Source organism: Symphalangus syndactylus, chromosome 11 (genome assembly GCF_028878055.3).
Source record: "Symphalangus syndactylus isolate Jambi chromosome 11, NHGRI_mSymSyn1-v2.1_pri, whole genome shotgun sequence".
Taxonomy (NCBI): Eukaryota; Metazoa; Chordata; class Mammalia; order Primates; family Hylobatidae; genus Symphalangus; species Symphalangus syndactylus.
Window position 1 is genome coordinate 2,313,494 of NC_072433.2, and position 27,807 is coordinate 2,341,300.

Sequence of the window (27,807 nt, forward strand, 5' to 3'; positions counted from 1 at the left end):
TCTTAGCGCTCCGAATCTCCACTTGCATTTTCTACAGAAAGAGTGTTTCAGAACGGCTCAATCAAAACTAAGGTTCAACTCTTTTAGTTGAACAAACAGAACAGAAAGAAGTTTCACACAATTCTTCTGTGTAGTTTTTATTTGTAGACATTCTTTTTCCCTATATAGGCCTCTTAGCGCTCAGAATGTCCAATTGCAGTTTCTACAGAAAGAGTGTTTCAGAACGGCTCAATCAAAAGTAAGGTTCAACTCTGTTAGTTGAATGCACAGAACAGAAAGAAGTTTCATACAATGCTTCTGTGTAGTTTATATTTGAACATATTCTTTTTTCCACTATTACCCACTTAGCGCTACGAATGTCCAGTTGCATTTTCTACAGACAGAGTGTTTCAAAACTGCTCAATCAAAAGTATGGTTTAACTCTGTTAGCTGAATGCTCAGATCAGAAAGAAGTTTCACAGAATGCTTCTGTGTAGTTTATATTTGAATATATTCCTTTTTCCACTACTACCCTCTTAGCGCTCCAAATGTCCAGTTGCATTTTCTACAGAAAGAGTGTTCAGATCTGCTCAATCAAAAGTATGGTTTAACTCTGTTAGCTGAATGCACAGATCAGAAAGAAGTTTCACAGAATGATTCTGTGTAGTTTATATTTGGAGACATTCCTTTTTCCACTATTACCCTCTTAGCGCTCCGAATCTCCACTTGCATTTTCTACAGAAAGAGTGTTTCAGAACGGCTCAATCAAAACTAAGGTTCAACTCTTTTAGTTGAACAAACAGAACAGAAAGAAGTTTCACACAATTCTTCTGTGTAGTTTTTATTTGTAGACATTCTTTTTCCCAATATAGGCCTCTTAGCGCTCAGAATGTCCAATTGCAGTTTCTACAGAAAGAGTGTTTCAGAACGGCTCAATCAAAAGTAAGGTTCAACTCTGTTAGTTGAATGCACAGAACAGAAAGAAGTTTCATACAATGCTTCTGTGTAGTTTATATTTGAACATATTCTTTTTTCCACTATTACCCACTTAGTGCTACGAATGTCCAGTTGCATTTTCTACAGACAGAGTGTTTCAAAACTGCTCAATCAAAAGTATGGTTTAACTCTGTTAGCTGAATGCTCAGATCAGAAAGAAGTTTCACAGAATGCTTCTGTGTAGTTTATATTTGAATATATTCCTTTTTCCACTACTACGCTCTTAGCGCTCCAAATGTCCAGTTGCATTTTCTACAGAAAGAGTGTTCAGATCTGCTCAATCAAAAGTATGGTTTAACTCTGTTAGCTGCATGCACAGATCAGAAAGAAGTTTCACCGAATGATTCTGTGTAGTTTATATTTGAAGACATTCCTTTTTCCACTATTACCCTCTTAGCGCTCCGAATCTCCACTTGCATTTTCTACAAAAAGAGTGTTTCATAACTGCTCAATCAAAAATATGTTTATCTCTGTTAACTGAATTTACAGATCAGAAATAAGTTTCACAGAATGCATCTGTGTAGTTTTTATTTGAAGATATTCTTTTTCCCAATATAGGCCTCTTAGCGCTTAGCATGTCCAATTGCAGTTTCTACAGAAAGAGTGTTTCAGAACGGCTCAATCAAAAGTAAGGTTCAACTCTGTTAGTTGAATGCACAGAACAGAAAGAATTTTCACAGAATGCTACTGTGTAGTTTACATTTGAATATATTCCTTTTTCCACTATTACCCTCTTAGCGCTCCGAATGTCCATTTGCATTTTCTACAGAAAGAGTGTTCAGAACTGTGCAATCAAAAGTATGGTTTAACTCTGTTAGCTGCATGCACAGATCAGAAAGAAGTTTCACCGAATGATTCTGTGTAGTTTATATTTGAAGACATTCCTTTTTCCACTATTACCCTCTTAGCGCTCCGAATGTCCATTTGCATTTTCTACAGAAAGAGTGTTCAGAACTGTGCAATCAAAAGTATGGTTTAACTCTGTTAGCTTAATGAACATATCAGTAATAAGTTTCACACAATGCTTCTGTGTAGTTTTTATTTGAAGTTATTATTTTTCCCAATATAGGCCTCTTAGCGCTCAGAATGTCCAATTGCAGTTTCTACAGAAAGAGTGTTTCAGAAAGGCTCAATCAAAAGTAAGGTTCAACTCTGTTAGTTGAATGCACAGAACAGAAAGAAGTTTCATACAATGCTTCTGTGTAGTTTATACTTGAACATATTCTTTTTTCCACTATTACCCACTTAGCGCTACGAATGTCCAGTTGCATTTTCTACAGACAGAGTGTTTCAAAACTGCTCAATCAAAAGTATGGTTTAACTCTGTTAGCTGAATGCTCAGATCAGAAAGAAGTTTCACAGAATGCTTCTTTGTAGTTTATATTTGAATATATTCCTTTTTCCACTACTACCCTCTTAGCGCTCCAAATGTCCAGTTGCATTTTCTACAGAAAGAGTGTTCAGATCTGCTCAATCAAAAGTATGGTTTAACTCTGTTAGCTGAATGCACAGATCAGAAAGAAGTTTCACAGAATGATTCTGTGTAGTTTATATTTGGAGACATTCCTTTTTCCACTATTACCCTCTTAGCGCTCCGAATCTCCACTTGCATTTTCTACAGAAAGAGTGTTTCAGAACGGCTCAATCAAAACTAAGGTTCAACTCTTTTAGTTGAACAAACAGAACAGAAAGAAGTTTCACACAATTCTTCTGTGTAGTTTTTATTTGTAGACATTCTTTTTCCCAATATAGGCCTCTTAGCGCTCAGAATGTCCAATTGCAGTTTCTACAGAAAGAGTGTTTCAGAACGGCTCAATCAAAAGTAAGGTTCAACTCTGTTAGTTGAATGCACAGAACAGAAAGAAGTTTCATACAATGCTTCTGTGTAGTTTATATTTGAACATATTCTTTTTTCCACTATTACCCACTTAGTGCTACGAATGTCCAGTTGCATTTTCTACAGACAGAGTGTTTCAAAACTGCTCAATCAAAAGTATGGTTTAACTCTGTTAGCTGAATGCTCAGATCAGAAAGAAGTTTCACAGAATGCTTCTGTGTAGTTTATATTTGAATATATTCCTTTTTCCACTACTACGCTCTTAGCGCTCCAAATGTCCAGTTGCATTTTCTACAGAAAGAGTGTTCAGATCTGCTCAATCAAAAGTATGGTTTAACTCTGTTAGCTGCATGCACAGATCAGTAAGAAGTTTCACCGAATGATTCTGTGTAGTTTATATTTGAAGACATTCCTTTTTCCACTATTACCCTCTTAGCGCTCCGAATCTCCACTTGCATTTTCTACAAAAAGAGTGTTTCATAACTGCTCAATCAAAAATATGTTTATCTCTGTTAACTGAATTTACAGATCAGAAATAAGTTTCACAGAATGCATCTGTGTAGTTTTTATTTGCAGATATTCTTTTTCCCAATATAGGCCTCTTAGCGCTTAGCATGTCCAATTGCAGTTTCTACAGAAAGAGTGTTTCAGAACGGCTCAATCAAAAGTAAGTTTCAACTCTGTTAGTTGAATGCACAGAACAGAAAGAATTTTCACAGAATGCTACTGTGTAGTTTATATTTGAATATATTCCTTTTTCCACTATTACCCTCTTAGCGCTCCGAATGTCCATTTGCATTTTCTACAGAAAGAGTGTTCAGAACTGCGCAATCAAAAGTATGGTTTAACTCTGTTAGCTTAATGAACATATCAGTAATAAGTTTCACACAATGCTTCTGTGTAGTTTTTATTTGAAGATATTATTTTTCCCAATATAGGACTCTTAGCGCTCAGAATGTCCAATTGCAGTTTCTACAGAAAGAGTGTTTCAGAAAGGCTCAATCAAAAGTAAGGTTCAACTCTGTTAGTTGAATGCACAGAACAGAAAGAAGTTTCATACAGTGTTTCTGTGTAGTTTATATTTGAACATATTCTTTTTTCCACTATTACCCACTTAGCACTACGAATGTCCAGTTGCATTTTCTACAGACAGACTGTTTCAAAACTGCTCAATCAAAAGTATGGTTTAACTCTGTTAGCTGAATGCTCAGATCAGAAAGAAGTTTCACAGAATGCTTCTGTGTAGTTTATATTTGAATATATTCCTTTTTCCACTACTACCCTCTTAGCGCTCCAAATGTCCAGTTGCATTTTCTACAGAAAGAGTGTTCAGATCTGCTCAATCAAAAGTATGGTTTAACACTGTTAGCTGAATGCACAGATCAGAAAGAAGTTTCACAGAATGATTCTGTGTAGTTTATATTTGGAGACATTACTTTTTCCACTATTACCCTCTTAGCGCTCCGAATCTCCACTTGCATTTTCTACAGAAAGAGTGTTTCAGAACGGCTCAATCAAAACTAAGGTTCAACTCTTTTAGTTGAACAAACAGAACAGAAAGAAGTTTCACACAATTCTTCTGTGTAGTTTTTATTTGTAGACATTCTTTTTCCCAATATAGGCCTCTTAGCGCTCAGAATGTCCAATTGCAGTTTCTACAGAAAGAGTGTTTCAGAACGGCTCAATCAAAAGTAAGGTTCAACTCTGTTAGTTGAATGCACAGAACAGAAAGAAGTTTCATACAATGCTTCTGTGTAGTTTATATTTGAACATATTCTTTTTTCCACTATTACCCACTTAGTGCTACGAATGTCCAGTTGCATTTTCTACAGACAGAGTGTTTCAAAACTGCTCAATCAAAAGTATGGTTTAACTCTGTTAGCTGAATGCTCAGATCAGAAAGAAGTTTCACAGAATGCTTCTGTGTAGTTTATATTTGAATATATTCCTTTTTCCACTACTACGCTCTTAGCGCTCCAAATGTACAGTTGCATTTTCTACAGAAAGAGTGTTCAGATCTGCTCAATCAAAAGTATGGTTTAACTCTGTTAGCTGCATGCACAGATCAGAAAGAAGTTTCACCGAATGATTCTGTGTAGTTTATATTTGAAGACATTCCTTTTTCCACTATTACCCTCTTAGCGCTCCGAATCTCCACTTGCATTTTCTACAAAAAGAGTGTTTCATAACTGCTCAATCAAAAATATGTTTTATCTCTGTTAACTGAATTTACAGATCAGAAATAAGTTTCACAGAATGCATCTGTGTAGTTTTTATTTGAAGATATTCTTTTTCCCAATATAGGCCTCTTAGCGCTTAGCATGTCCAATTGCAGTTTCTACAGAAAGAGTGTTTCCGAACGGCTCAATCAAAAGTAAGGTTCAACTCTGTTAGTTGAATGCACAGAACAGAAAGAATTTTCACAGAATGCTGCTGTGTAGTTTATATTTGAATATATTCCTTTTTCCACTATTACCCTCTTAGCGCTCCGAATGTCCATTTGAATTTTCTACAGAAAGAGTGTTCAGAACTGCGCAATCAAAAGTATGGTTTAACTCTGTTAGCTTAATGAACATATCAGTAATAAGTTTCACACAATGCTTCTGTGTAGTTTTTATTTGAAGATATTATTTTTCCCAATATAGGCCTCTTAGCGCTCAGAATGTCCAATTGCAGTTTCTACAGAAAGAGTGTTTCAGAAAGGCTCAATCAAAAGTAAGGTTCAACTCTGTTAGTTGAATGCACAGAACAGAAAGAAGTTTCATACAATGCTTCTGTGTAGTTTATATTTGAACATATTCTTTTTTCCACTATTACCCACTTAGCGCTACGAATGTCCAGTTGCATTTTCTACAGACAGAGTGTTTCAAAACTGCTCAATCAAAAGTATGGTTTAACTCTGTTAGCTGAATGCTCAGATCAGAAAGAAGTTTCACAGAATGCTTCTGTGTAGTTTATATTTAAATATATTCCTTTTTCCACTACTACCCTCTTAGCGCTCCAAATGTCCAGTTGCATTTTCTACAGAAAGAGTGTTCAGATCTGCTCAATCAAAAGTATGGTTTAACTCTGTTAGCTGAATGCACAGATCAGAAAGAAGTTTCACAGAATGATTCTGTGTAGTTTATATTTGGAGACATTCCTTTTTCCACTATTACCCTCTTAGCGCTCCGAATCTCCACTTGCATTTTCTACAGAAAGAGTGTTTCAGAACGGCTCAATCAAAACTAAGGTTCAACTCTTTTAGTTGAACAAACAGAACAGAAAGAAGTTTCACACAATTCTTCTGTGTAGTTTTTATTTGTAGACATTCTTTTTCCCAATATAGGCCTCTTAGCGCTCAGAATGTCCAATTGCAGTTTCTACAGAAAGAGTGTTTCAGAACGGCTCAATCAAAAGTAAGGTTCAACTCTGTTAGTTGAATGCACAGAACAGAAAGAAGTTTCATACAATGCTTCTGTGTAGTTTATATTTGAACATATTCTTTTTTCCACTATTACCCACTTAGTGCTACGAATGTCCAGTTGCATTTTCTACAGACAGAGTGTTTCAAAACTGCTCAATCAAAAGTATGGTTTAACTCTGTTAGCTGAATGCTCAGATCAGAAAGGAGTTTCACAGAATGCTTCTGTGTAGTTTATATTTGAATATATTCCTTTTTCCACTACTACGCTCTTAGCGCTCAAAATGTCCAGTTGCATTTTCTACAGAAAGAGTGTTCAGATCTGCTCAATCAAAAGTATGGTTTAACTCTGTTAGCTGCATGCACAGATCAGAAAGAAGTTTCACCGAATGATTCTGTGTAGTTTATATTTGAAGACATTCCTTTTTCCACTATTACCCTCTTAGCGCTCCGAATCTCCACTTGCATTTTCTACAAAAAGAGTGTTTCATAACTGCTCAATCAAAAATATGTTTTATCTCTGTTAACTGAATTTACAGATCAGAAATAAGTTTCACAGAATGCATCTGTGTAGTTTTTATTTGAAGATATTCTTTTTCCCAATATAGGCCTCTTAGCGCTTAGCATGTCCAATTGCAGTTTCTACAGAAAGAGTGTTTCAGAACGGCTCAATCAAAAGTAAGGTTCAACTCTGTTAGTTGAATGCACAGAACAGAAAGAATTTTCACAGAATGCTACTGTGTAGTTTACATTTGAATATATTCCTTTTTCCACTATTACCCTCTTAGCGCTCCGAATGTCCATTTGCATTTTCTACAGAAAGAGTGTTCAGAACTGTGCAATCAAAAGTATGGTTTAACTCTGTTAGCTTAATGAACATATCAGTAATAAGTTTCACACAATGCTTCTGTGTAGTTTTTATTTGAAGTTATTATTTTTCCCAATATAGGCCTCTTAGCGCTCAGAATGTCCAATTGCAGTTTCTACAGAAAGAGTGTTTCAGAAAGGCTCAATCAAAAGTAAGGTTCAACTCTGTTAGTTGAATGCACAGAACAGAAAGAAGTTTCATACAATGCTTCTGTGTAGTTTATACTTGAACATATTCTTTTTTCCACTATTACCCACTTAGCGCTACGAATGTCCAGTTGCATTTTCTACAGACAGAGTGTTTCAAAACTGCTCAATCAAAAGTATGGTTTAACTCTGTTAGCTGAATGCTCAGATCAGAAAGAAGTTTCACAGAATGCTTCTGTGTAGTTTATATTTGAATATATTCCTTTTTCCACTACTACCCTCTTAGCGCTCCAAATGTCCAGTTGCATTTTCTACAGAAAGAGTGTTCAGATCTGCTCAATCAAAAGTATGGTTTAACTCTGTTAGCTGAATGCACAGATCAGAAAGAAGTTTCACAGAATGATTCTGTGTAGTTTATATTTGGAGACATTCCTTTTTCCACTATTACCCTCTTAGCGCTCCGAATCTCCACTTGCATTTTCTACAGAAAGAGTGTTTCAGAACGGCTCAATCAAAACTAAGGTTCAACTCTTTTAGTTGAACAAACAGAACAGAAAGAAGTTTCACACAATTCTTCTGTGTAGTTTTTATTTGTAGACATTCTTTTTCCCAATATAGGCCTCTTAGCGCTCAGAATGTCCAATTGCAGTTTCTACAGAAAGAGTGTTTCAGAACGGCTCAATCAAAAGTAAGGTTCAACTCTGTTAGTTGAATGCACAGAACAGAAAGAAGTTTCATACAATGCTTCTGTGTAGTTTATATTTGAACATATTCTTTTTTCCACTATTACCCACTTAGTGCTACGAATGTCCAGTTGCATTTTCTACAGACAGAGTGTTTCAAAACTGCTCAATCAAAAGTATGGTTTAACTCTGTTAGCTGAATGCTCAGATCAGAAAGAAGTTTCACAGAATGCTTCTGTGTAGTTTATATTTGAATATATTCCTTTTTCCACTACTACGCTCTTAGCGCTCCAAATGTCCAGTTGCATTTTCTACAGAAAGAGTGTTCAGATCTGCTCAATCAAAAGTATGGTTTAACTCTGTTAGCTGCATGCACAGATCAGAAAGAAGTTTCACCGAATGATTCTGTGTAGTTTATATTTGAAGACATTCCTTTTTCCACTATTACCCTCTTAGCGCTCCGAATCTCCACTTGCATTTTCTACAAAAAGAGTGTTTCATAACTGCTCAATCAAAAATATGTTTTATCTCTGTTAACTGAATTTACAGATCAGAAATAAGTTTCACAGAATGCATCTGTGTAGTTTTTATTTGAAGATATTCTTTTTCCCAATATAGGCCTCTTAGCGCTTAGCATGTCCAATTGCAGTTTCTACAGAAAGAGTGTTTCCGAACGGCTCAATCAAAAGTAAGGTTCAACTCTGTTAGTTGAATGCACAGAACAGAAAGTATTTTCACAGAATGCTACTGTGTAGTTTACATTTGAATATATTCCTTTTTCCACTATTACCCTCTTAGCGCTCCGAACGTCCATTTGCATTTTCTACAGAAAGAGTGTTCAGAACTGCGCAATCAAAAGTATGGTTTAACTCTGTTAGCTTAATGAACATATCAGTAATAAGTTTCACACAATGCTTCTGTGCAGTTTTTATTTGAAGATATTATTTTTCCCAATATAGGCCTCTTAGCGCTCAGAATGTCCAATTGCAGTTTCTACAGAAAGAGTGTTTCAGAAAGGCTCAATCAAAAGTAAGGTTCAACTCTGTTAGTTGAATGCACAGAACAGAAAGAAGTTTCATACAATGATTCTGTGTAGTTTATATTTGAACATATTCTTTTTTCCACTATTACCCACTTAGCGCTACGAATGTCCAGTTGCATTTTCTACAGACAGACTGTTTCAAAACTGCTCAATCAAAAGTATGGTTTAACTCTGTTAGCTGAATGCTCAGATCAGAAAGAAGTTTCACAGAATGCTTCTGTGTAGTTTATATTTGAATATATTCCTTTTTCCACTACTACCCTCTTAGCGCTCCAAATGTCCAGTTGCATTTTCTACAGAAAGAGTGTTCAGATCTGCTCAATCAAAAGTATGGTTTAACTCTGTTAGCTGAATGCGCAGATCAGAAAGAAGTTTCACAGAATGATTCTGTGTAGTTTATATTTGGAGACATTCCTTTTTCCACTATTACCCTCTTAGCGCTCCGAATCTCCACTTGCATTTTCTACAGAAAGAGTGTTTCAGAACGGCTCAATCAAAACTAAGGTTCAACTCATTTAATTGAACAAACAGAACAGAAAGAAGTTTCACACAATTCTTCTGTGTAGTTTTTATTTGTAGACATTCTTTTTCCCAATATAGGCCTCTTAGCGCTCAGAATGTCCAATTGCAGTTTCTACAGAAAGAGTGTTTCAGAACGGCTCAATCAAAAGTAAGGTTCAACTCTGTTAGTTGAATGCACAGAACAGAAAGAAGTTTCATACAATGCTTCTGTGTAGTTTATATTTGAACATATTCTTTTTTCCACTATTACCCACTTAGTGCTACGAATGTCCAGTTGCATTTTCTACAGACAGAGTGTTTCAAAACTGCTCAATCAAAAGTATGGTTTAACTCTGTTAGCTGAATGCTCAGATCAGAAAGGAGTTTCACAGAATGCTTCTGTGTAGTTTATATTTGAATATATTCCTTTTTCCACTACTACGCTCTTAGCGCTCAAAATGTCCAGTTGCATTTTCTACAGAAAGAGTGTTCAGATCTGCTCAATCAAAAGTATGGTTTAACTCTGTTAGCTGCATGCACAGATCAGAAAGAAGTTTCACCGAATGATTCTGTGTAGTTTATATTTGAAGACATTCCTTTTTCCACTATTACCCTCTTAGCGCTCCGAATCTCCACTTGCATTTTCTACAAAAAGAGTGTTTCATAACTGCTCAATCAAAAATATGTTTTATCTCTGTTAACTGAATTTACAGATCAGAAATAAGTTTCACAGAATGCATCTGTGTAGTTTTTATTTGAAGATATTCTTTTTCCCAATATAGGCCTCTTAGCGCTTAGCATGTCCAATTGCAGTTTCTACAGAAAGAGTGTTTCAGAACGGCTCAATCAAAAGTAAGGTTCAACTCTGTTAGTTGAATGCACAGAACAGAAAGAATTTTCACAGAATGCTACTGTGTAGTTTACATTTGAATATATTCCTTTTTCCACTATTACCCTCTTAGCGCTCCGAATGTCCATTTGCATTTTCTACAGAAAGAGTGTTCAGAACTGTGCAATCAAAAGTATGGTTTAACTCTGTTAGCTTAATGAACATATCAGTAATAAGTTTCACACAATGCTTCTGTGTAGTTTTTATTTGAAGTTATTATTTTTCCCAATATAGGCCTCTTAGCGCTCAGAATGTCCAATTGCAGTTTCTACAGAAAGAGTGTTTCAGAAAGGCTCAATCAAAAGTAAGGTTCAACTCTGTTAGTTGAATGCACAGAACAGAAAGAAGTTTCATACAATGCTTCTGTGTAGTTTATACTTGAACATATTCTTTTTTCCACTATTACCCACTTAGCGCTACGAATGTCCAGTTGCATTTTCTACAGACAGAGTGTTTCAAAACTGCTCAATCAAAAGTATGGTTTAACTCTGTTAGCTGAATGCTCAGATCAGAAAGAAGTTTCACAGAATGCTTCTGTGTAGTTTATATTTGAATATATTCCTTTTTCCACTACTACCCTCTTAGCGCTCCAAATGTCCAGTTGCATTTTCTACAGAAAGAGTGTTCAGATCTGCTCAATCAAAAGTATGGTTTAACTCTGTTAGCTGAATGCACAGATCAGAAAGAAGTTTCACAGAATGATTCTGTGTAGTTTATATTTGGAGACATTCCTTTTTCCACTATTACCCTCTTAGCGCTCCGAATCTCCACTTGCATTTTCTACAGAAAGAGTGTTTCAGAACGGCTCAATCAAAACTAAGGTTCAACTCTTTTAGTTGAACAAACAGAACAGAAAGAAGTTTCACACAATTCTTCTGTGTAGTTTTTATTTGTAGACATTCTTTTTCCCAATATAGGCCTCTTAGCGCTCAGAATGTCCAATTGCAGTTTCTACAGAAAGAGTGTTTCAGAACGGCTCAATCAAAAGTAAGGTTCAACTCTGTTAGTTGAATGCACAGAACAGAAAGAAGTTTCATACAATGCTTCTGTGTAGTTTATATTTGAACATATTCTTTTTTCCACTATTACCCACTTAGTGCTACGAATGTCCAGTTGCATTTTCTACAGACAGAGTGTTTCAAAACTGCTCAATCAAAAGTATGGTTTAACTCTGTTAGCTGAATGCTCAGATCAGAAAGAAGTTTCACAGAATGCTTCTGTGTAGTTTATATTTGAATATATTCCTTTTTCCACTACTACGCTCTTAGCGCTCCAAATGTCCAGTTGCATTTTCTACAGAAAGAGTGTTCAGATCTGCTCAATCAAAAGTATGGTTTAACTCTGTTAGCTGCATGCACAGATCAGAAAGAAGTTTCACCGAATGATTCTGTGTAGTTTATATTTGAAGACATTCCTTTTTCCACTATTACCCTCTTAGCGCTCCGAATCTCCACTTGCATTTTCTACAAAAAGAGTGTTTCATAACTGCTCAATCAAAAATATGTTTTATCTCTGTTAACTGAATTTACAGATCAGAAATAAGTTTCACAGAATGCATCTGTGTAGTTTTTATTTGAAGATATTCTTTTTCCCAATATAGGCCTCTTAGCGCTTAGCATGTCCAATTGCAGTTTCTACAGAAAGAGTGTTTCCGAACGGCTCAATCAAAAGTAAGGTTCAACTCTGTTAGTTGAATGCACAGAACAGAAAGTATTTTCACAGAATGCTACTGTGTAGTTTACATTTGAATATATTCCTTTTTCCACTATTACCCTCTTAGCGCTCCGAACGTCCATTTGCATTTTCTACAGAAAGAGTGTTCAGAACTGCGCAATCAAAAGTATGGTTTAACTCTGTTAGCTTAATGAACATATCAGTAATAAGTTTCACACAATGCTTCTGTGTAGTTTTTATTTGAAGATATTATTTTTCCCAATATAGGCCTCTTAGCGCTCAGAATGTCCAATTGCAGTTTCTACAGAAAGAGTGTTTCAGAAAGGCTCAATCAAAAGTAAGGTTCAACTCTGTTAGTTGAATGCACAGAACAGAAAGAAGTTTCATACAATGATTCTGTGTAGTTTATATTTGAACATATTCTTTTTTCCACTATTACCCACTTAGCGCTACGAATGTCCAGTTGCATTTTCTACAGACAGACTGTTTCAAAACTGCTCAATCAAAAGTATGGTTTAACTCTGTTAGCTGAATGCTCAGATCAGAAAGAAGTTTCACAGAATGCTTCTGTGTAGTTTATATTTGAATATATTCCTTTTTCCACTACTACCCTCTTAGCGCTCCAAATGTCCAGTTGCATTTTCTACAGAAAGAGTGTTCAGATCTGCTCAATCAAAAGTATGGTTTAACTCTGTTAGCTGAATGCGCAGATCAGAAAGAAGTTTCACAGAATGATTCTGTGTAGTTTATATTTGGAGACATTCCTTTTTCCACTATTACCCTCTTAGCGCTCCGAATCTCCACTTGCATTTTCTACAGAAAGAGTGTTTCAGAACGGCTCAATCAAAACTAAGGTTCAACTCATTTAATTGAACAAACAGAACAGAAAGAAGTTTCACACAATTCTTCTGTGTAGTTTTTATTTGTAGACATTCTTTTTCCCAATATAGGCCTCTTAGCGCTCAGAATGTCCAATTGCAGTTTCTACAGAAAGAGTGTTTCAGAACGGCTCAATCAAAAGTAAGGTTCAACTCTGTTAGTTGAATGCACAGAACAGAAAGAAGTTTCATACAATGCTTCTGTGTAGTTTATATTTGAACATATTCTTTTTTCCACTATTACCCACTTAGTGCTACGAATGTCCAGTTGCATTTTCTACAGACAGAGTGTTTCAAAACTGCTCAATCAAAAGTATGGTTTAACTCTGTTAGCTGAATGCTCAGATCAGAAAGAAGTTTCACAGAATGCTTCTGTGTAGTTTATATTTGAATATATTCCTTTTTCCACTACTACGCTCTTAGCGCTCCAAATGTCCAGTTGCATTTTCTACAGAAAGAGTGTTCAGATCTGCTCAATCAAAAGTATGGTTTAACTCTGTTAGCTGCATGCACAGATCAGAAAGAAGTTTCACCGAATGATTCTGTGTAGTTTATATTTGAAGACATTCCTTTTTCCACTATTACCCTCTTAGCGCTCCGAATCTCCACTTGCATTTTCTACAAAAAGAGTGTTTCATAACTGCTCAATCAAAAATATGTTTTATCTCTGTTAACTGAATTTACAGATCAGAAATAAGTTTCACAGAATGCATCTGTGTAGTTTTTATTTGAAGATATTCTTTTTCCCAATATAGGCCTCTTAGCGCTTAGCATGTCCAATTGCAGTTTCTACAGAAAGAGTGTTTCCGAACGGCTCAATCAAAAGTAAGGTTCAATTCTGTTAGTTGAATGCACAGAACAGAAAGAATTTTCACAGAATGCTACTGTGTAGTTTACATTTGAATATATTCCTTTTTCCACTATTACCCTCTTAGCGCTCCGAATGTCCATTTGAATTTTCTACAGAAAGAGTGTTCAGAACTGCGCAATCAAAAGTATGGTTTAACTCTGTTAGCTTAATGAACATATCAGTAATAAGTTTCACACAATGCTTCTGTGTAGTTTTTATTTGAAGATATTATTTTTCCCAATATAGGCCTCTTAGCGCTCAGAATGTCCAATTGCAGTTTCTACAGAAAGAGTGTTTCAGAAAGGCTCAATCAAAAGTAAGGTTCAACTCTGTTAGTTGAATGCACAGAACAGAAAGAAGTTTCATACAATGCTTCTGTGTAGTTTATATTTGAACATATTCTTTTTTCCACTATTACCCACTTAGCGCTACGAATGTCCAGTTGCATTTTCTACAGACAGACTGTTTCAAAACTGCTCAATCAAAAGTATGGTTTAACTCTGTTAGCTGAATGCTCAGATCAGAAAGAAGTTTCACAGAATGCTTCTGTGTAGTTTATATTTGAATATATTCCTTTTTCCACTACTACCCTGTTAGCGCTCCAAATGTCCAGTTGCATTTTCTACAGAAAGAGTGTTCAGATCTGCTCAATCAAAAGTATGGTTTAACTCTGTTAGCTGAATGCACAGATCAGAAAGAAGTTTCACAGAATGATTCTGTGTAGTTTATATTTGGAGACATTCCTTTTTCCACTATTACCCTCTTAGCGCTCCGAATCTCCACTTGCATTTTCTACAGAAAGAGTGTTTCAGAACGGCTCAATCAAAACTAAGGTTCAACTCTTTTAGTTGAACAAACAGAACAGAAAGAAGTTTCACACAATTCTTCTGTGTAGTTTTTATTTGTAGACATTCTTTTTCCCAATATAGGCCTCTTAGCGCTCAGAATGTCCAATTGCAGTTTCTACAGAAAGAGTGTTTCAGAACGGCTCAATCAAAAGTAAGGTTCAACTCTGTTAGTTGAATGCACAGAACAGAAAGAAGTTTCATACAATGCTTCTGTGTAGTTTATATTTGAACATATTCTTTTTTCCACTATTACCCACTTAGTGCTACGAATGTCCAGTTGCATTTTCTACAGACAGAGTGTTTCAAAACTGCTCAATCAAAAGTATGGTTTAACTCTGTTAGCTGAATGCTCAGATCAGAAAGGAGTTTCACAGAATGCTTCTGTGTAGTTTATATTTGAATATATTCCTTTTTCCACTACTACGCTCTTAGCGCTCCAAATGTCCAGTTGCATTTTCTACAGAAAGAGTGTTCAGATCTGCTCAATCAAAAGTATGGTTTAACTCTGTTAGCTGCATGCACAGATCAGAAAGAAGTTTCACCGAATGATTCTGTGTAGTTTATATTTGAAGACATTCCTTTTTCCACTATTACCCTCTTAGCGCTCCGAATCTCCACTTGCATTTTCTACAAAAAGAGTGTTTCATAACTGCTCAATCAAAAATATGTTTTATCTCTGTTAACTGAATTTACAGATCAGAAATAAGTTTCACAGAATGCATCTGTGTAGTTTTTATTTGAAGATATTCTTTTTCCCAATATAGGCCTCTTAGCGCTTAGCATGTCCAATTGCAGTTTCTACAGAAAGAGTGTTTCAGAACGGCTCAATCAAAAGTAAGGTTCAACTCTGTTAGTTGAATGCACAGAACAGAAAGAATTTTCACAGAATGCTACTGTGTAGTTTACATTTGAATATATTCCTTTTTCCACTATTACCCTCTTAGCGCTCCGAATGTCCATTTGCATTTTCTACAGAAAGAGTGTTCAGAACTGTGCAATCAAAAGTATGGTTTAACTCTGTTAGCTTAATGAACATATCAGTAATAAGTTTCACACAATGCTTCTGTGTAGTTTTTATTTGAAGTTATTATTTTTCCCAATATAGGCCTCTTAGCGCTCAGAATGTCCAATTGCAGTTTCTACAGAAAGAGTGTTTCAGAAAGGCTCAATCAAAAGTAAGGTTCAACTCTGTTAGTTGAATGCACAGAACAGAAAGAAGTTTCATACAATGCTTCTGTGTAGTTTATACTTGAACATATTCTTTTTTCCACTATTACCCACTTAGCGCTACGAATGTCCAGTTGCATTTTCTACAGACAGAGTGTTTCAAAACTGCTCAATCAAAAGTATGGTTTAACTCTGTTAGCTGAATGCTCAGATCAGAAAGAAGTTTCACAGAATGCTTCTGTGTAGTTTATATTTGAATATATTCCTTTTTCCACTAGTACCCTCTTAGCGCTCAAAATGTCCAGTTGCATTTTCTACAGAAAGAGTGTTCAGATCTGCTCAATCAAAAGTATGGTTTAACTCTGTTAGCTGAATGCACAGATCAGAAAGAAGTTTCACAGAATGATTCTGTGTAGTTTATATTTGGAGACATTCCTTTTTCCACTATTACCCTCTTAGCGCTCCGAATCTCCACTTGCATTTTCTACAGAAAGAGTGTTTCAGAACGGCTCAATCAAAACTAAGGTTCAACTCTTTTAGTTGAACAAACAGAACAGAAAGAAGTTTCACACAATTCTTCTGTGTAGTTTTTATTTGTAGACATTCTTTTTCCCAATATAGGCCTCTTAGCGCTCAGAATGTCCAATTGCAGTTTCTACAGAAAGAGTGTTTCAGAACGGCTCAATCAAAAGTAAGGTTCAACTCTGTTAGTTGAATGCACAGAACAGAAAGAAGTTTCATACAATGCTTCTGTGTAGTTTATATTTGAACATATTCTTTTTTCCACTATTACCCACTTAGTGCTACGAATGTCCAGTTGCATTTTCTACAGACAGAGTGTTTCAAAACTGCTCAATCAAAAGTATGGTTTAACTCTGTTAGCTGAATGCTCAGATCAGAAAGAAGTTTCACAGAATGCTTCTGTGTAGTTTATATTTGAATATATTCCTTTTTCCACTACTACGCTCTTAGCGCTCCAAATGTCCAGTTGCATTTTCTACAGAAAGAGTGTTCAGATCTGCTCAATCAAAAGTATGGTTTAACTCTGTTAGCTGCATGCACAGATCAGAAAGAAGTTTCACCGAATGATTCTGTGTAGTTTATATTTGAAGACATTCCTTTTTCCACTATTACCCTCTTAGCGCTCCGAATCTCCACTTGCATTTTCTACAAAAAGAGTGTTTCATAACTGCTCAATCAAAAATATGTTTTATCTCTGTTAACTGAATTTACAGATCAGAAATAAGTTTCACAGAATGCATCTGTGTAGTTTTTATTTGAAGATATTCTTTTTCCCAATATAGGCCTCTTAGCGCTTAGCATGTCCAATTGCAGTTTCTACAGAAAGAGTGTTTCAGAACGGCTCAATCAAAAGTAAGGTTCAACTCTGTTAGTTGAATGCACAGAACAGAAAGTATTTTCACAGAATGCTACTGTGTAGTTTATATTTGAATATATTCCTTTTTCCACTATTACCCTCTTAGCGCTCCGAACGTCCATTTGCATTTTCTACAGAAAGAGTGTTCAGAACTGCGCAATCAAAAGTATGGTTTAACTCTGTTAGCTTAATGAACATATCAGTAATAAGTTTCACACAATGCTTCTGTGTAGTTTTTATTTGAAGATATTATTTTTCCCAATATAGGCCTCTTAGCGCTCAGAATGTCCAATTGCAGTTTCTACAGAAAGAGTGTTTCAGAAAGGCTCAATCAAAAGTAAGGTTCAACTCTGTTAGTTGAATGCACAGAACAGAAAGAAGTTTCATACAATGATTCTGTGTAGTTTATATTTGAACATATTCTTTTTTCCACTATTACCCACTTAGCGCTACGAATGTCCAGTTGCATTTTCTACAGACAGACTGTTTCAAAACTGCTCAATCAAAAGTATGGTTTAACTCTGTTAGCTGAATGCTCAGATCAGAAAGAAGTTTCACAGAATGCTTCTGTGTAGTTTATATTTGAATATATTCCTTTTTCCACTACTACCCTCTTAGCGCTCCAAATGTCCAGTTGCATTTTCTACAGAAAGAGTGTTCAGATCTGCTCAATCAAAAGTATGGTTTAACTCTGTTAGCTGAATGCGCAGATCAGAAAGAAGTTTCACAGAATGATTCTGTGTAGTTTATATTTGGAGACATTCCTTTTTCCACTATTACCCTCTTAGCGCTCCGAATCTCCACTTGCATTTTCTACAGAAAGAGTGTTTCAGAACGGCTCAATCAAAACTAAGGTTCAACTCATTTAATTGAACAAACAGAACAGAAAGAAGTTTCACACAATTCTTCTGTGTAGTTTTTATTTGTAGACATTCTTTTTCCCAATATAGGCCTCTTAGCGCTCAGAATGTCCAATAGCAGTTTCTACAGAAAGAGTGTTTCAGAACGGCTCAATCAAAAGTAAGGTTCAACTCTGTTAGTTGAATGCACAGAACAGAAAGAAGTTTCATACAATGCTTCTGTGTAGTTTATATTTGAACATATTCTTTTTTCCACTATTACCCACTTAGTGCTACGAATGTCCAGTTGCATTTTCTACAGACAGAGTGTTTCAAAACTGCTCAATCAAAAGTATGGTTTAACTCTGTTAGCTGAATGCTCAGATCAGAAAGAAGTTTCACAGAATGCTTCTGTGTAGTTTATATTTGAATATATTCCTTTTTCCACTACTACGCTCTTAGCGCTCCAAATGTCCAGTTGCATTTTCTACAGAAGAAGTGTTCAGATCTGCTCAATCAAAAGTATGGTTTAACTCTGTTAGCTGCATGCAAAGATCAGAAAGAAGTTTCACCGAATGATTCTGTGTAGTTTATATTTGAAGACATTCCTTTTTCCACTATTACCCTCTTAGCGCTCCGAATCTCCACTTGCATTTTCTACAAAAAGAGTGTTTCATAACTGCTCAATCAAAAATATGTTTTATCTCTGTTAACTGAATTTACAGATCAGAAATAAGTTTCACAGAATGCATCTGTGTAGTTTTTATTTGAAGATATTCTTTTTCCCAATATAGGCCTCTTAGCGCTTAGCATGTCCAATTGCAGTTTCTACAGAAAGAGTGTTTCAGAACGGCTCAATCAAAAGTAAGGTTCAACTCTGTTAGTTGAATGCACAGAACAGAAAGAATTTTCACAGAATGCTACTGTGTAGTTTATATTTGAATATATTCCTTTTTCCACTATTACCCTCTTAGCGCTCCGAATGTCCATTTGCATTTTCTACAGAAAGAGTGTTCAGAACTGCGCAATCAAAAGTATGGTTTAACTCTGTTAGCTTAATGAACATATCAGTAATAAGTTTCACACAATGCTTCTGTGTAGTTTTTATTTGAAGATATTATTTTTCCCAATATAGGCCTCTTACCGCTCAGAATGTCCAATTGCAGTTTCTACAGAAAGAGTGTTTCAGAAAGGCTCAATCAAAAGTAAGGTTCAACTCTGTTAGTTGAATGCACAGAACAGAAAGAAGTTTCATACAATGCTTCTGTGTAGTTTTTATTTGAACATATTCTTTTTTCCACTATTACCCACTTAGCGCTACGAATGTCCAGTTGCATTTTCTACAGACAGACTGTTTCAAAACTGCTCAATCAAAAGTATGGTTTAACTCTGTTAGCTGAATGCTCAGATCAGAAAGAAGTTTCACAGAATGCTTCTGTGTAGTTTATATTTGAATATATTCCTTTTTCCACTACTACCCTCTTAGCGCTCCAAATGTCCAGTTGCATTTTCTACAGAAAGAGTGTTCAGATCTGCTCAATCAAAAGTATGGTTTAACTCTGTTAGCTGAATGCACAGATCAGAAATAAGTTTCACAGAATGATTCTGTGTAGTTTATATTTGGAGACATTCCTTTTTCCACTATTACCCTCTTAGCGCTCCGAATCTCCACTTGCATTTTCTACAGAAAGAGTGTTTCAGAACGGCTCAATCAAAACTAAGGTTCAACTATTTTAGTTGAACAAACAGAACAGAAAGAAGTTTCACACAATTCTTCTGTGTAGTTTTTATTTGTAGACATTCTTTTTCCCAATATAGGCCTCTTAGCGCTCAGAATGTCCAATTGCAGTTTCTACAGAAAGAGTGTTTCAGAACGGCTCAATCAAAAGTAAGGTTCAACTCTGTTAGTTGAATGCACAGAACAGAAAGAAGTTTCATACAATGCTTCTGTGTAGTTTATATTTGAACATATTCTTTTTTCCACTATTACCCACTTAGTGCTACGAATGTCCAGTTGCATTTTCTACAGACAGAGTGTTTCAAAACTGCTCAATCAAAAGTATGGTTTAACTCTGTTAGCTGAATGCTCAGATCAGAAAGAAGTTTCACAGAATGCTTCTGTGTAGTTTATATTTGAATATATTCCTTTTTCCACTACTACCCTCTTAGCGCTCCAAATGTCCAGTTGCATTTTCTACAGAAAGAGTGTTCAGATCTGCTCAATCAAAAGTATGGTTTAACTCTGTTAGCTGAATGCGCAGATCAGAAAGAAGTTTCACAGAATGATTCTGTGTAGTTTATATTTGGAGACATTCCTTTTTCCACTATTACCCTCTTAGCGCTCCGAATCTCCACTTGCATTTTCTACAGAAAGAGTGTTTCAGAACGGCTCAATCAAAACTAAGGTTCAACTCATTTAATTGAACAAACAGAACAGAAAGAAGTTTCACACAATTCTTCTGTGTAGTTTTTATTTGTAGACATTCTTTTTCCCAATATAGGCCTCTTAGCGCTCAGAATGTCCAATTGCAGTTTCTACAGAAAGAGTGTTTCAGAACGGCTCAATCAAAAGTAAGGTTCAAATCTGTTAGTTGAATGCACAGAACAGAAAGAAGTTTCATACAATGCTTCTGTGTAGTTTATATTTGAACATATTCTTTTTTCCACTATTACCCACTTAGTGCTACGAATGTCCAGTTGCATTTTCTACAGAGTGTTTCAAAACTGCTCAATCAAAAGTATGGTTTAACTCTGTTAGCTGAATGCTCAGATCAGAAAGAAGTTTCACAGAATGCTTCTGTGTAGTTTATATTTGAATATATTCCTTTTTCCACTACTACGCTCTTAGCGCTCCAAATGTCCAGTTGCATTTTCTACAGAAGAAGTGTTCAGATCTGCTCAATCAAAAGTATGGTTTAACTCTGTTAGCTGCATGCACAGATCAGAAAGAAGTTTCACCGAATGATTCTGTGTAGTTTATATTTGAAGACATTCCTTTTTCCACTATTACCCTCTTAGCGCTCCGAATCTCCACTTGCATTTTCTACAAAAAGAGTGTTTCATAACTGCTCAATCAAAAATATGTTTTATCTCTGTTAACTGAATTTACTGATCAGAAATAAGTTTCACAGAATGCATCTGTGTAGTTTTTATTTGAAGATATTCTTTTTCCCAATATAGGCCTCTTAGCGCTCAGAATGTCCAATTGCAGTTTCTACAGAAAGAGTGTTTCAGAACGGCTCAATCAAAAGTAAGGTTCAACTCTGTTAGTTGAATGCACAGAACAGAAAGAAGTTTCATACAATGCTTCTGTGTAGTTTATATTTGAACATATTCTTTTTTCCACTATTACCCACTTAGTGCTACGAATGTCCAGTTGCATTTTCTACAGACAGAGTGTTTCAAAACTGCTCAATCAAAAGTATGGTTTAACTCTGTTAGCTGAATGCTCAGATCAGAAAGAAGTTTCACAGAATGCTTCTGTGTAGTTTATATTTGAATATATTCCTTTTTCCACTACTACGCACTTAGCGCTCCAAATGTCCAGTTGCATTTTCTACAGAAAGAGTGTTCAGATCTGCTCAATCAAAAGTATGGTTTAACTCTGTTAGCTGCATGCACAGATCAGAAAGAAGTTTCACCGAATGATTCTGTGTAGTTTATATTTGAAGACATTCCTTTTTCCACTATTACCCTCTTATCGCTCCGAATCTCCACTTGCATTTTCTACAAAAAGAGTGTTTCATAACTGCTCAATCAAAAATATGTTTTATCTCTGTTAACTGAATTTACTGATCAGAAATAAGTTTCACAGAATGCATCTGTGTAGTTTTTATTTGAAGATATTCTTTTTCCCAATATAGGCCTCTTAGCGCTTAGCATGTCCAATTGCAGTTTCTACAGAAAGAGTGTTTCAGAACGGCTCAATCAAAAGTAAGGTTCAACTCTGTTAGTTGAATGCACAGAACAGAAAGAATTTTCACAGAATGCTACTGTGTAGTTTATATTTGAATATATTCCTTTTTCCACTATTACTCTCTTAGCGCTCCGAATGTCCATTTGCATTTTCTACAGAAAGAGTGTTCAGAACTGCGCAATCAAAAATATGGTTTAACTCTGTTAGCTTAATGAACATATCAGTAATAAGTTTCACACAATGCTTCTGTGTAGTTTTTATTTGAAGATAATATTTTTCCCAATATAGGCCTCTTAGCGCTCAGAATGTCCAATTGCAGTTTCTACAGAAAGAGTGTTTCAGAAAGGCTCAATCAAAAGTAAGGTTCAACTCTGTTAGTTGAATGCACAGAACAGAAAGAAGTTTCATACAATGCTTCTGTGTAGTTTATATTTGAACATATTCTTTTTTCCACTATTACCCACTTAGCGCTACGAATGTCCAGTTGCATTTTCTACAGACAGAGTGTTTCAAAACTGCTCAATCAAAAGTATGGTTTAACTCTGTTAGCTGAATGCTCAGATCAGAAAGAAGTTTCACAGAAAGCTTCTGTGTAGTTTATATTTGAATATATTCCTTTTTCCACTACTAACCTCTTAGCGCTCCAAATGTCCAGTTGCATTTTCTACAGAAAGAGTGTTCAGATCTGCTCAATCAAAAGTATGTTTTAACTCTGTTAGCTGAATGCACAGATCAGAAAGAAGTTTCACAGAATGATTCTGTGTAGTTTATATTTGGAGACATTCCTTTTTCCACTATTACCCTCTTAGCACTCCGAATCTCCACTTGCATTTTCTACAGAAAGAGTGTTTCAGAACGGCTCAATCAAAACTAAGTTTCAACTCTTTTAGTTGAACAAACAGAACAGAAAGAAGTTTCACACAATTCTTCTGTGTAGTTTTTATTTGTAGATATTCTTTTTCCCAATATAGGCCTCTTAGCGCTCAGAATGTCCAATTGCAGTTTCTACAGAAAGAGTGTTTCAGAACGGCTCAATCAAAAGTAAGGTTCAACTCTGTTAGTTGAATGCACAGAACAGAAAGAAGTTTCATACAATGCTTCTGTGTAGTTTATATTTGAACATATTCTTTTTTCCACTATTACCCACTTAGTGCTACGAATGTCCAGTTGCATTTTCTACAGACAGAGTGTTTCAAAACTGCTCAATCAAAAGTATGGTTTAACTCTGTTAGCTGAATGCTCAGATCAGAAAGAAGTTTCACAGAATGCTTCTGTGTAGTTTATATTTGAATATATTCCTTTTTCCACTACTACGCTCTTAGCGCTCCAAATGTCCAGTTGCATTTTCTACAGAAAGAGTGTTCAGATCTGCTCAATCAAAAGTATGGTTTAACTCTGTTAGCTGCATGCACAGATCAGAAAGAAGTTTCACCGAATGATTCTGTGTAGTTTATATTTGAAGACATTCCTTTTTCCACTATTACCCTCTTAGCGCTCCGAATCTCCACTTGCATTTTCTACAAAAAGAGTGTTTCATAACTGCTCAATCAAAAATATGTTTTATCTCTGTTAACTGAATTTACAGATCAGAAATAAGTTTCACAGAATGCATCTGTGTAGTTTTTATTTGAAGATATTCTTTTTCCCAATATAGGCCTCTTAGCGCTTAGCATGTCCAATTGCAGTTTCTACAGAAAGAGTGTTTCAGAACGGCTCAATCAAAAGTAAGGTTCAACTCTGTTAGTTGAATGCACAGAACAGAAAGAATTTTCACAGAATGCTACTGTGTAGTTTATATTTGAATATATTCCTTTTTCCACTATTACCCTCTTAGCGCTCCGAATGTCCATTTGAATTTTCTACAGAAAGAGTGTTCAGAACTGCGCAATCAAAAGTATGGTTTAACTCTGTTAGCTTAATGAACATATCAGTAATAAGTTTCACACAATGCTTCTGTGTAGTTTTTATTTGAAGATATTATTTTACCCAATATAGGCCTCTTAGCGCTCAGAATGTCCAATTGCAGTTTCTACAGAAAGAGTGTTTCAGAAAGGCTCAATCAAAAGTAAGGTTCAACTCTGTTAGTTGAATGCACAGAACAGAAAGAAGTTTCATACAATGCTTCTGTGTAGTTTATATTTGAACATATTCTTTTTTCCACTATTACCCACTTAGCGCTACGAATGTCCAGTTGCATTTTCTACAGACAGACTGTTTCAAAACTGCTCAATCAAAAGTATGGTTTAACTCTGTTAGCTGAATGCTCAGATCAGAAAGAAGTTTCACAGAATGCTTCTGTGTAGTTTATATTTGAATATATTCCTTTTTCCACTACTACCCTCTTAGCGCTCCAAATGTCCAGTTGCATTTTCTACAGAAAGAGTGTTCAGATCTGCTCAATCAAAAGTATGGTTTAACTCTGTTAGCTGAATGCACAGATCAGAAAGAAGTTTCACAGAATGATTCTGTGTAGTTTATATTTGGAGACATTCCTTTTTTTACTATTACCCTCTTAGCGCTCCGAATCTCCACTTGCATTTTCTACAGAAAGAGTGTTTCAGAACGGCTCAATCAAAACTAAGGTTCAACTATTTTAGTTGAACAAACAGAACAGAAAGAAGTTTCACACAATTCTTCTGTGTAGTTTTTATTTGTAGACATTCTTTTTCCCAATATAGGCCTCTTAGCGCTCAGAATGTCCAATTGCAGTTTCTACAGAAAGAGTGTTTCAGAACGGCTCAATCAAAAGTAAGGTTCAACTCTGTTAGTTGAATGCACAGAACAGAAAGAAGTTTCATACAATGCTTCTGTGTAGTTTATATTTGAACATATTCTTTTTTCCACTATTACCCACTTAGTGCTACGAATGTCCAGTTGCATTTTCTACAGACAGAGTGTTTCAAAACTGCTCAATCAAAAGTATGGTTTAACTCTGTTAGCTGAATGCTCAGATCAGAAAGGAGTTTCACAGAATGCTTCTGTGTAGTTTATATTTGAATATATTCCTTTTTCCACTACTACGCTCTTAGCGCTCCAAATGTCCAGTTGCATTTTCTACAGAAAGAGTGTTCAGATCTGCTCAATCAAAAGTATGGTTTAACTCTGTTAGCTGCATGCACAGATCAGAAAGAAGTTTCACCGAATGATTCTGTGTAGTTTATATTTGAAGACATTCCTTTTCCACTATTACCCTCTTAGCGCTCCGAATCTCCACTTGCATTTTCTACAAAAAGAGTGTTTCATAACTGCTCAATCAAAAATATGTTTTATCTCTGTTAACTGAATTTACAGATCAGAAATAAGTTTCACAGAATGCATCTGTGTAGTTTTTATTTGAAGATATTCTTTTTCCCAATATAGGCCTCTTAGCGCTTAGCATGTCCAATTGCAGTTTCTACAGAAAGAGTGTTTCAGAACGGCTGAATCAAAAGTAAGGTTCAACTCTGTTAGTTGAATGCACAGAACAGAAAGAATTTTCACAGAATGCTACTGTGTAGTTTACATTTGAATATATTCCTTTTTCCACTATTACCCTCTTAGCGCTCCGAATGTCCATTTGCATTTTCTACAGAAAGAGTGTTCAGAACTGTGCAATCAAAAGTATGGTTTAACTCTGTTAGCTTAATGAACATATCAGTAATAAGTTTCACACAATGCTTCTGTGTAGTTTTTATTTGAAGTTATTATTTTTCCCAATATAGGCCTCTTAGCGCTCAGAATGTCCAATTGCAGTTTCTACAGAAAGAGTGTTTCAGAAAGGCTCAATCAAAAGTAAGGTTCAACTCTGTTAGTTGAATGCACAGAACAGAAAGAAGTTTCATACAATGCTTCTGTGTAGTTTATACTTGAACATATTCTTTTTTCCACTATTACCCACTTAGCGCTACGAATGTCCAGTTGCATTTTCTACAGACAGAGTGTTTCAAAACTGCTCAATCAAAAGTATGGTTTAACTCTGTTAGCTGAATGCTCAGATCAGAAAGAAGTTTCACAGAATGCTTCTGTGTAGTTTATATTTGAATATATTCCTTTTTCCACTACTACCCTCTTAGCGCTCCAAATGTCCAGTTGCATTTTCTACAGAAAGAGTGTTCAGATCTGCTCAATCAAAAGTATGGTTTAACTCTGTTAGCTGAATGCACAGATCAGAAAGAAGTTTCACAGAATGATTCTGTGTAGTTTATATTTGGAGACATTCCTTTTTCCACTATTACCCTCTTAGCGCTCCGAATCTCCACTTGCATTTTCTACAGAAAGAGTGTTTCAGAACGGCTCAATCAAAACTAAGGTTCAACTCTTTTAGTTGAACAAACAGAACAGAAAGAAGTTTCACACAATTCTTCTGTGTAGTTTTTATTTGTAGACATTCTTTTTCCCAATATAGGCCTCTTAGCGCTCAGAATGTCCAATTGCAGTTTCTACAGAAAGAGTGTTTCAGAACGGCTCAATCAAAAGTAAGGTTCAACTCTGTTAGTTGAATGCACAGAACAGAAAGAAGTTTCATACAATGCTTCTGTGTAGTTTATATTTGAACATATTCTTTTTTCCACTATTACCCACTTAGTGCTACGAATGTCCAGTTGCATTTTCTACAGACAGAGTGTTTCAAAACTGCTCAATCAAAAGTATGGTTTAACTCTGTTAGCTGAATGCTCAGATCAGAAAGAAGTTTCACAGAATGCTTCTGTGTAGTTTATATTTGAATATATTCCTTTTTCCACTACTACGCTCTTAGCGCTCCAAATGTCCAGTTGCATTTTCTACAGAAAGAGTGTTCAGATCTGCTCAATCAAAAGTATGGTTTAACTCTGTTAGCTGCATGCACAGATCAGAAAGAAGTTTCACCGAATGATTCTGTGTAGTTTATATTTGAAGACATTCCTTTTTCCACTATTACCCTCTTAGCGCTCCGAATCTCCACTTGCATTTTCTACAAAAAGAGTGTTTCATAACTGCTCAATCAAAAATATGTTTTATCTCTGTTAACTGAATTTACAGATCAGAAATAAGTTTCACAGAATGCATCTGTGTAGTTTTTATTTGAAGATATTCTTTTTCCCAATATAGGCCTCTTAGCGCTTAGCATGTCCAATTGCAGTTTCTACAGAAAGAGTGTTTCAGAACGGCTCAATCAAAAGTAAGGTTCAACTCTGTTAGTTGAATGCACAGAACAGAAAGTATTTTCACAGAATGCTACTGTGTAGTTTATATTTGAATATATTCCTTTTTCCACTATTACCCTCTTAGCGCTCCGAACGTCCATTTGCATTTTCTACAGAAAGAGTGTTCAGAACTGCGCAATCAAAAGTATGGTTTAACTCTGTTAGCTTAATGAACATATCAGTAATAAGTTTCACACAATGCTTCTGTGTAGTTTTTATTTGAAGATATTATTTTTCCCAATATAGGCCTCTTAGCGCTCAGAATGTCGAATTGCAGTTTCTACAGAAAGAGTGTTTCAGAAAGGCTCAATCAAAAGTAAGGTTCAACTCTGTTAGTTGAATGCACAGAACAGAAAGAAGTTTCATACAATGATTCTGTGTAGTTTATATTTGAACATATTCTTTTTTCCACTATTACCCACTTAGCGCTACGAATGTCCAGTTGCATTTTCTACAGACAGACTGTTTCAAAACTGCTCAATCAAAAGTATGGTTTAACTCTGTTAGCTGAATGCTCAGATCAGAAAGAAGTTTCACAGAATGCTTCTGTGTAGTTTATATTTGAATATATTCCTTTTTCCACTACTACCCTCTTAGCGCTCCAAATGTCCAGTTGCATTTTCTACAGAAAGAGTGTTCAGATCTGCTCAATCAAAAGTATGGTTTAACTCTGTTAGCTGAATGCGCAGATCAGAAAGAAGTTTCACAGAATGATTCTGTGTAGTTTATATTTGGAGACATTCCTTTTTCC